The following is an 8,397-nucleotide window of genomic DNA, read 5'->3' as shown; positions in this document are numbered from 1 at the left end:
GGGAAGCAGAGGTGGGGACAGAATGCGTAAGAGAAACAACCGCTGCAGAAAGGAGAAGTATAGGAAAAGGGAGAAGCCAAGGCAGAAGAGGCAACACGATCAACAGGGACTGGACAAGGGGGAAGTTGGAAGTGGGGACAGAAGGAGTAAGAGAAACAACCGCTGCAAAAAGGAGAAGCATAGGAAAAGGGAGAAGCCGAGGCAGAAGAGGCAACACGATCAGCAGGGACTGGACAAGGGGGAAGTTGGAAGTGGGGACAGAATGCGTAAGAGAAACAACCGCTGCAGAAAGGAGAAGCAAAAAAGGAGAAGCTGAGGCAGAAGAGGCAACACGATCAGCAGGGACTGAACAAGGGGGAAGCAGAGGTGGGGACAGAATGTGTAAGAGAAACAACCGCTGCAGAAAGGAGAAGCATAGGAAAAGGGAGAAGCCGAGGCAGAAGAGGCAACACGATCAACAGGGACTGGACAAGGGGGAAGTTGGAAGTGGGGACAGAATGCATAAGAGAAACAACCGCTGCAGAAAGGAGAAGCAAAAAAGGAGAAGCTGAGGCAGAAGAGGCAACACGATCAGCAGGGACTGAACAAGGGGGAAGTTGGAAGTGGGGACAGAAGGAGTAAGAGAAACAACCGCTGCAGAAAGGAGAAGCATAGGAAAAGGGAGAAGCCAAGGCAGAAGAGGCAACACGATCAGCAGGGACTGAACAAGGGGGAAGCAGAGGTGGGGACAGAATGCGTAAGAGAAACAACCGCTGCAGAAAGGAGAAGCATAGGAAAAGGGAGAAGCCGAGGCAGAAGAGGCAACACGATCAACAGGGACTGGACGAGGGGGAAGTTGGAAGTGGGGACAGAATGCGTAAGAGAAACAACCGCTGCAGAAAGGAGAAGCATAGGAAAAGGGAGAAGCCAAGGCAGAAGAGGCAACACGATCAGCAGGGACTGAACAAGGGGGAAGTTGGAAGTGGGGACAGAAGGAGTAAGAGAAACAACCGCTGCAGAAAGGAGAAGCATAGGAAAAGGGAGAAGCCAAGGCAGAAGAGGCAACACGATCAGCAGGGACTGAACAAGGGGGAAGTTGGAAGTGGGGACAGAAGGAGTAAGAGAAACAACCGCTGCAGAAAGGAGAAGCATAGGAAAAGGGAGAAGCCAAGGCAGAAGAGGCAACACGATCAGCAGGGACTGAACAAGGGGGAAGTTGGAAGTGGGGACAGAAGGAGTAAGAGAAACAACCGCTGCAGAAAGGAGAAGCATAGGAAAAGGGAGAAGCCAAGGCAGAAGAGGCAACACGATCAGCAGGGACTGAACAAGGGGGAAGTTGGAAGTGGGGACAGAAGGAGTAAGAGAAACAACCGCTGCAGAAAGGAGAAGCATAGGAAAAGGGAGAAGCCAAGGCAGAAGAGGCAACACGATCAGCAGGGACTGAACAAGGGGGAAGTTGGAAGTGGGGACAGAAGGAGTAAGAGAAACAACCGCTGCAGAAAGGAGAAGCATAGGAAAAGGGAGAAGCCAAGGCAGAAGAGGCAACACGATCAGCAGGGACTGAACAAGGGGGAAGTTGGAAGTGGGGACAGAAGGAGTAAGAGAAACAACCGCTGCAGAAAGGAGAAGCATAGGAAAAGGGAGAAGCCAAGGCAGAAGAGGCAACACGATCAGCAGGGACTGAACAAGAGGGAAGTTGGAAGTGGGGACAGAAGGAGTAAGAGAAACAACCGCTGCAGAAAGGAGAAGCATAGGAAAAGGGAGAAGCCAAGGCAGAAGAGGCAACACGATCAGCAGGGACTGAACAAGGGGGAAGTTGGAAGTGGGGACAGAAGGAGTAAGAGAAACAACCGCTGCAGAAAGGAGAAGCATAGGAAAAGGGAGAAGCCGAGGCAGAAGAGGCAACACGATCAGCAGGGACTGAACAAGGGGGAAGCAGAGGTGGGGACAGAATGCGTAAGAGAAACAACAGCTGCAGAAAGGAGAAGCATAGGAAAAGGGAGAAGCCGAGGCAGAAGAGGCAACACGATCAGCAGGGACTGAACAAGGGGGAAGTTGAGGTGGGGACAGAATCAGCAAAAGGACAAACACTGCAGAAAGGAGAAGCATAGGCAATGAGGAGAAGCAGAATAGCTCAATCAGCAGATGCTACATATGGAGAAGGAGAAGCATGGGTAGAGCTTCTCTAGAGATAATACACAAATCACCAATAAAGATGTGAAAAGATGCTGACATCACTAATCATTAGAGAAATGCAAATCAAACCACAATGAGATAATACCTCACATCCATTAGGATGGCTACTGTTTTTTTTAAAAGGAAAGAAAAAGAAAATAAACAAGTGTTGGTAAAGATGTGGAGAAATTGGGCCGCTCGTGTACTGTTGGTGGTATCAGAATGGTAGAACTGCTATGAAAAACAGTATGGTGGCTCCTTCAAAAACTAAACAAAGAACTGTCATATGATCCAGAAATCCTATTTCTGAGCATATATTCAAAAGAATTGAAAGCAGAAGCTTGAAGAGATGTTTGTATATCATTGTTCACAGCAGTGCTATTCACAATAGCCACGAGGTAGAAGCAATCCAAACTTCAATCAATGGATAAATGAAGAAACAAAATACACACACACACACACACACACACACACACACACACACACATATATATATTAGTATTCAACATTATAAAACAAGGAAATCCTGTCATATGCTACAACATACATGAATCTTGGAGATACTATGTTAGTGAAATAAGACAGTCACAATACTACAAATACTAGAAGATTTTATTTATATCAGATATTTAAGTAGTCAAAGTAATAGAAACAGAAAACAGAATGATGGCTGCCAGGGGTTATGGGGAGAGAGAAAGGGTAGGCATTAGTTAATGAGCACAGAATTTCAGTTTTGTATGATGAAAAAGATCTGGGATTGGTTTTCCAAAAATGTGAATTTAACACTACTGAACCATATAGTTAAAAATGGTTAAGATGGTAAATCTTATGTTGTGGGTTTTTTTTATGATTAAAAAAGATAAATAAATAAATAAATAAATGGAAAATCTTGGTTTCCAGCTCTGTGTGTAAGCAGCTTGAAAGTCTCCATTCTGTCCTGATAACAAATAAAAAGCTGAAAAAACTAACTAATCAACAACAACTCTTGGTTCTGCACAGAAGGAAGAACATGGGACAAATTGCTGCCCTGGTGAGTGAAGGGAAAGACCCATGAATAGAGGGCCTAATGGTTTATCAGAGTAGAGGGTCGTGAGAAGAAAACATTGCAGGAACCCGTGCCAGGATAGGAAAGCCTGAACTACAATGATGAAATGCCAGAAGCCTGTGTAGACAGCATCTATGCCCACAAATCTGACAACATAAATGAAATAGACTAATTATTTGAAAGATACAAGTTGCAAAACTGAAAAAGAAACAGACAATCTGTATAGGCCTGTATCTACTTGAAAACTGAATTAATAGGGACATCTGGGTGGCTCAGTCCGTCAAGTGTCTGACTCTTGATTTTGGAACAGGCCATGCTCTCAAGGTCATGAGATCGAGACTTCATCGGGCTCCACGCTCAGTGTGGAGCGTGCTTGGATTCTCTCTCATTCTTCCTCTGCACCTCTCCCCTCTGCTCATGCTCTCTCTCTCTCTCCCTCTGAGAAAAAAAAAAATTCCTAGCTTACGCATTAGTAAGAAAAGGAAATAATAGTCTTACTCATTGGGGCGGAAGATGGAAATAACTAAAATCAGAATAAAAGTGAAAGGAGGTGGAAGATGTCAGAGGAGGAGGAGACCTCAGCGGCGTCTGGTTCCAGGACTCAGCTGGGTAGCTATTAAATCTCTCTGAACACCTGCGAACTCAACCAGAGAGCCATGAAGAGAAGAGCTTCAACTCGACAAATAGAGAAGGGACCACCTTCTGCAGCTGAGAGGCCCAGAGCAGGGAGTCTGAGGCCATAACCGGGAAGATAAACCAGGCGGGAGGGAGCCTCCATCAGCGGCTTCCAGGGGGCCACAGGGCAGCAGAGCCGAGGTGGGAACCTCAAGGACTCTGCTGTGCTGAGGGACGTCCCTGCTGAAAGGCGCTGGGGTGGCGCGGAGGGCTGAATCCCGGGTGGGACAGGGCGCTCGCAGCCCCCCCCCCCCGCCCCGGGGTCACAGGAAGACCAGGGCAGCCCGAGTGTGGCGGAGCTCCCAGGCCCCGAGGGGGGCAGGGGTGGCCTAAAGCACCGCGGAGCCCAGTCAGCACCGACACACTCCAGCGGGGGCCCAGCAAGACCCCCTTCAGCCTCCAGGAGGAGCACAGAGCCACGTGCACCGCACAGTCTGGGGCTCGGGGCTCAAACGGGGTCACGGGCCTGAGACAACCCCTCGGGCTGGGTGAGCACGGAGCGCGGACGGAGACCAGACAGGAGACAGGGGGACTGACTGCTCTTCCCTGAGGGCACTGAGGGGCCCTGGGCCTGCGCTCGGGGCTGGGGATTGGGAGGCCGCCATTCTCACCGGCGGCCCCTAAAGCTGCTGCCCGGAAAGCCTTCGGGGAACAAAGGGCACCCAGAGCAGCCCGGCCCCGGGCAAGGGCGGGGCAATTGCACCCAGGGTACAGAAGACACCTGAGCATGCGTGCAACAGGCCCTTCCCCCGGAAGATCAGCAAAAACATCCAGCCAAGACCAAGTCTCCGGAACACTGAGAACTGCAAACCGCCAGCACTAGGGGAATACAGCACACAGAATTCACTGGGGGGGGGGGGGTCCCCTTGTGATTCTTTAGTCTTTCCATTTTAATTTTTTTCTCTTTCCTTCTTGAACCTATTTCTTATTTTATCACTCTTTAAAAAAAAAAGATTTATTTTCTTACATGAGAGACACAGAGCAAGAGACATAGGCAGAGGGAGAAGCAGGCTCCTTGCAGGGAGCCGGATGCTGGACTCCATCCAGGATCCCAGGATCATGACCTGAGCCAAAGGCTCAACCACTGAACCACCCAGGCATCCCAATCACTCTTCTTTTAAAAACCTTTTTAAAATTTTCATCTTTACAGTTAAATTCTATCCTTTCAATGTATTTAATTTTTGTAAATAAATGTTTTTCCTTCCTTACAATGTTGAGATGTAGTTTCTTCTAACAAACTGACCAAAATACATTGAGGATATAGTGTGTTGTTCTGTTCTGTTCATCTTTTTCTTTATATTCCTTTTCTTTTTGTCATTTTTTAAAAAAAGATTTTATTTTTCTTTATTCATGAGAGACACAGAGCGAGAGCAAGAGAGAGAGAGAGAGAGGCAGAGGGAGAAGCAGGCTCCATGCAGGGAGCCCGACTTGGGACTCGATTCCCAGTCTCCAGGACCACACTTCGGGCTGCAGGCGGCTTTAAACCACTGCACCACTGAGGCTGCCCTCTTTTTGTCATTTAATTTGCATTTTTTAGTTACATTCTATCCTTTCATTGTATTTATTTTTTTTCATGAATATAAGTTTTTCTTTCATTACAATTTTGGGATATAGTTTTCTAACAAATGGACCAAAATACACATAAGATCCGGTATATTGCTCTATTCTGTTCACCTGTTTGATTATATTCTCTATTTTATTTATTGGGTTTTTGTTGTTGCTGTTGTTGTTGTTTTGGGTCTATTGTGATTTGTTTAGTGTATATTTCTATGGGTTTGTTGTTGCCATTTTAGGGTTTTGTTCCCTTGTGCACCTATTCTTCTCTGAGCAGAATGACAAGATTGAAAAACTCACCTTAAAAAAAGAGAAAAAGAGGCAGTGCTGATAGCCAGGGACCTAATCAGTATGGGCATAAGTAAGATGTCAGAACTAGAGTTCAGAATGACAATTATAAAGATACTAGAGGGGCTGGAAAAAAGCATAGAAGACACTAGAGAATCCCTGCTGAAGAAATAAAAGAACCAAAATCTAATCAAGTTGAAATCAAAAAGGTTATTAATGAGATGCAATAAAAAGTGGAAGTTCTAACTGCTAGGGTAAATGAGGCAGAAGAGAGAATTAGTGACATAGAAGGTAAAAGGATGGAAATAAAGAAGCTGAGGAATAAACAACTACTGGATCATGAAGGGAGAATTTGAGAGATAAGTAATACAATAAAACGAAACAATATTTTAAAAAATTGGAATCCCAGAAGAAGAGGATGGAGAGAGAGGGGCAGAAGGTATATTGGTGCAGATTATAGTGGAGAACTTCACTAATCTGGAGAAGGAAACAGGCATCCAAGTCCAGAAGGCACAGGGAACATCCCTCAAAATCAATAAAAATAGAACCACACCCCAACATATCATAGTGACATTTACAAATCTCAGAGACAAAGAGAAAATCCTGAAAGTAACATGGGACAAGAAGTCTGTAACCTACAAGGGTAGAAACATCAGACTGGCAGCAGACCTATCTACGGAGACCTGGCAGGCCAGAAAGGACTGTCATGATATATTTAGGGTGCTAAATGAGAAAAATATGCAGACAAGAATACTTTATTGAGCTCTGATCTCATTCAAAATAGGAGAGATTGAATAAAAGGCAAGACTCATCAATCTGCTATCTGCTAGAGACTCGTTTTAGACCCCAAACACCTCCAGATTGAAAGTGAGGGACTGGAAAACCATTTAGCACACTAATGGACATCAAAAGAAAGCTGGGTGGTGATCCTTATTTGAGACTACTAGATTTTTTTTTTAATTTTATTTATTTGTTCATGAGAGACACAGAGAGAGAGAGAGAGAGGCAGAGACACAGGCAGAGGGAGAAGCAGGCTCCATGCAGGGAGCCTGACGTGGGACTTGATCCCGGGTCTCCAGGGTCACGCCCTGGGCCAAAGGCAGGTGCTAAACCACTGAGCCACCCGGGCTGCCCAAGACTAATTAGATTTTAAACCAAAGACTATAATAAGAGATGAGGAAGGACACTGTATTATAATTAAAGGGTCTATCCAACAAGAAGATCTAACAATTGTAAACATTTATGCCCCTAACATCGGAGTACCCAGTTATATAAGCCAATTAATAACAAAGCTAAGAAACACATTGATAATAATACAATAATAGCAGGGGACTTTAACACCTCATTCAGTCCAATGGACAGATCATCTAAGCAGAAGATCAACAAGGAAACAAGGGCTTTGAATGCACACTGAACAAGATGGACTTCACAGCTATATTTAGAACACTCCATCCTAAACAACAGAATACACCTTCTCAAGTACACATGGAACATCCTCCAGAATAGATCACATACTGGGTCAAATATCAGGTCTCACTTGGTACCAAAAGATTGGGATCATTCCCTGAATATGTTCAGACCACAATACTTTGAAAGTGGAACTCAATCACAAGAGGAAATTTGGAAAGAACTCAAATACATGGATGCTAAAGAGCATTCTACCAAAAAATGAATAGGTCAACCAGGAAATTAAAAAAGTTTTTAAAATTCATAGAAACAAATGAAAATGAAACCACAAGTGTTCAAAACCTTTGGGATGCAGCAAAGGTGGTCTTAAGAGGGAAGTATATAGCAATACAAGCCTTTTTCAAGAAGCAAGAAAGATTTCAAATACACAACCTAAACTTTTTTTTTAATTTGTTTATATTTATTTATTCCTGAGAGACACAGGCAGAGGGAGAAGCAGGCTCCATGCAGGGAGCCCGATGCGGGACTCGATCCTGGGACCCCAGGATCACGCCCTGGGCCGAAGGCAGGTGCTAAACTGCTGAGCCACCCAGCGATCCCACAACCTAAACTTATACGTAAAGGAGCTGGAGAAAGAATAGCAAATAAAGCCTAAACCCAGCAGGAGAATGAATAAATATTAAAGCAGAAACTAATCAAATAGAAATCAAAAGAACAGTAGAACAGATCAACAAAAACTTTTTTAAAGCTAGTTTTTTGAAAGAATTAATAACATTGGTAAACCCCTGGCCAAAAAGAAAAGAGAGGGGACCTGAATAAAATAAAATCACGAATGAAAGAGGAGTGATCACAATCTACACTGAAGAAATACAATTTTAAGAACATTATGAGCAATGATATGCCAACAAAGTAGGCAATCTGGAAGAAATGGATGCATTCCTAGGGATGTATAAATTATCAAAACTGAAACAGGGAGAAAATTTGAACAGACCCATACCCAGCAAGGAAGTTGAAGCAGTAATCAAAAACCTCCCGACAAACAAGAGTCTAGGGTCGGATAGCTTCCCAGGGGAATCCTACCAAACATTTAAAGAAGAATTAATACCTATTCTTCTGAAGCTCTTGCAAAAAACAGAAAGCAAGGGAAAACTTCCAAAATCTTTCTGAAGCCAGCATTACCTTGATACCAAAGCCACACAAAGATCCCACCAAAAAGGAGAATTACAGACCAATACCCCTGATGAACATGGATGCCAAAATTCTCACCAAGATTC

The sequence above is a fragment of the Canis lupus genome, chromosome 10 (genome assembly GCF_048164855.1).
Source record: "Canis lupus baileyi chromosome 10, mCanLup2.hap1, whole genome shotgun sequence".
NCBI lineage: Eukaryota > Metazoa > Chordata > Mammalia > Carnivora > Canidae > Canis > Canis lupus.
The sequence above is the reverse complement of the archived record's forward strand: the minus strand, read 5'-3'. Positions refer to the sequence as shown.